Raw genomic sequence first — 2,214 nt, forward strand, 5'->3', positions numbered from 1 at the left:
CTCGGCCTGAAACTAGAGTCTAATGTAATAAACAATAGCAAAAAACTAATTTTTTATAGACTAATTAGTGGGCCCACAAATGGCAAAAATGAGTTTTGTTGACTAACTGGGAGTAGGTGAATTAAGCTAAATATTCGCGAGGCTGCCATGTGAAGCGTGGCGCAGTTGGTAGCGCTTTGAGCAAGGTTAATGTGTAGTCCCGGAGGTACTGGGATCGAAACCCTGTGAGGGTCGATTTTAAATTTCATTCATTTATTTTATATTATTTTTTTAAATATACTTTTCGATATTATAACGCGAATCAAGTGTTCTGTACTTAAAAATAACTATTTTCTCTTTGTGAAATAGCGAATAATAGCTAATAAACGAATAAATTTTGGATAATTTTTATTTATTCATTTATTTTATTTAATGTAATTTTTTTAAGCTTCTTCTCCAATATTTTTAGGTGAGTAAAGTGTTCTATATATGAAAAGAATTATTTTTCTTTGTTAAAGAGCGAATAATGGCTGAAAAAGGGACAAAAGTCGTATCAGGAGGCATACACACATCACACCCCGTAATTCCCTATAATATTGACCTATAAATTTCACACTCGGCCTGAAACTAGAGTCTAATGTAACAAACAATTGCACAAAAATAATTTTTTATAGACTAATTAGTGGGCCCACAAATGGCAAAAATGAGTTTCGTTGACTAACTGGGAGTAGGTGTATTAAGCTAAATATTCGCGAGGCTGCCATGTGAAGCGTGACGCAGTTGGTAGCGCTTTGAGCAAGGTTAATGTGTAGTCCCGGAGGTCCTGGGTTCGAAACCCTGTGAGGGTCGATTTTAAATTTTATTCATTTATTTTACATTATTTTTTTTAAAAATACTTTTCGATATTATAACGCGAATCAAGTGTTCTGTATATAAAAATAAAAATTATTTGTTTGTGAAATAGTGAATAATAGCTAATAAACGAATAAATTTTGGATAATTTTTATTTATTCATTTACTTTATTTTATGTTATTTTTTTAACTTCTTTTTCAATATTTTTAAGTGAATAAAGTGTTCTATATATGAAAAGAATTATTTTTCTTTGTTAAAGAGCGAATAATGGCTGAAAAAGGGACAAAAGTCGTATCAGGAGGCATACACACATCACACCCCGTAACTCCCTATAATATTGACCTATAAATTTCAAACTCGGCCTGAAACTAGAGTCCAATGTAACAAACAATTGCACAAAAATAATTTTTTATAGACTAATTAGTGGGCCCTCAAATGGCCAAAATGAGTTTTGTTGACTAACCGGGAGTAGGTGTATTAAGCTAAATATTCGCGAGGCTGCCACGTGAAGCGTGGCGCAGTTGGTAGCGCTCTGAGCAAGGTTGATGTGTAGTCCCGGAAGTCCTGGGTTCGAAACCCTGTGAGGGTCGATTTTGATTTTTATTCATTTATTTTACATTATTTTTTTAAAAATACTTTTGGATATTATAACGCGAATCAAGTGTTCTGTACTTAAAAATAACTATTTTTTCTTTGTGAAATAGCGAATAATAGCTAATAAACGAATAAATTTTGGATAATTTTTATTTATTCATTTATTTTATCATTAATTTTCTTGCTATTTCTGAAAACTAATAAAAATCAGATACTATTATTATCATACAGACCAATTACACTACTCCCTTGTCTAGGCAAATTTCTAGTAAAACTTATTACCAAGAGAATAAACTATTATATAGAAAAATATAAAATTTCATCAGACAAACAATTCGGTTTTCGTTTCGGCAAATCTATAAATCATGCTCTTCAAAATTTTCTAGATAATCTAAAACATCTAAAAAACAACTTAAAACATGTTGCAGCCACTTCCCTTGATATTAAAAGCTGTTTTGATAATATACAATATAATTTAATTTATAAAGAAATTTCAACTTCTAATCTCCCTAAAAATTTACGTCACGTGGTTACGTCACATCATCAGAAATAGAATTGCTATTCTATCAACAAATCAAAGATTCAAAACAAAACATACAGTGGGTAAAAAAAGTTTCCGTACGGTCACTAAATTTAAGAATAAATTAGCATAATTTGTGAAGTATTGCATTTTTTCTTTAAATACTGTCTATATGTGCTTAGTATAAGTCTATAGAAAGAAATTGTTATAAATTTTCATTTTTGCAAAACGAGAAAAGCATATTACAGTGAATTCGCGATAACTCGAA

Source organism: Parasteatoda tepidariorum, chromosome 7 (assembly GCF_043381705.1).
Source record: "Parasteatoda tepidariorum isolate YZ-2023 chromosome 7, CAS_Ptep_4.0, whole genome shotgun sequence".
In the NCBI taxonomy this organism is placed as follows: domain Eukaryota; kingdom Metazoa; phylum Arthropoda; class Arachnida; order Araneae; family Theridiidae; genus Parasteatoda; species Parasteatoda tepidariorum.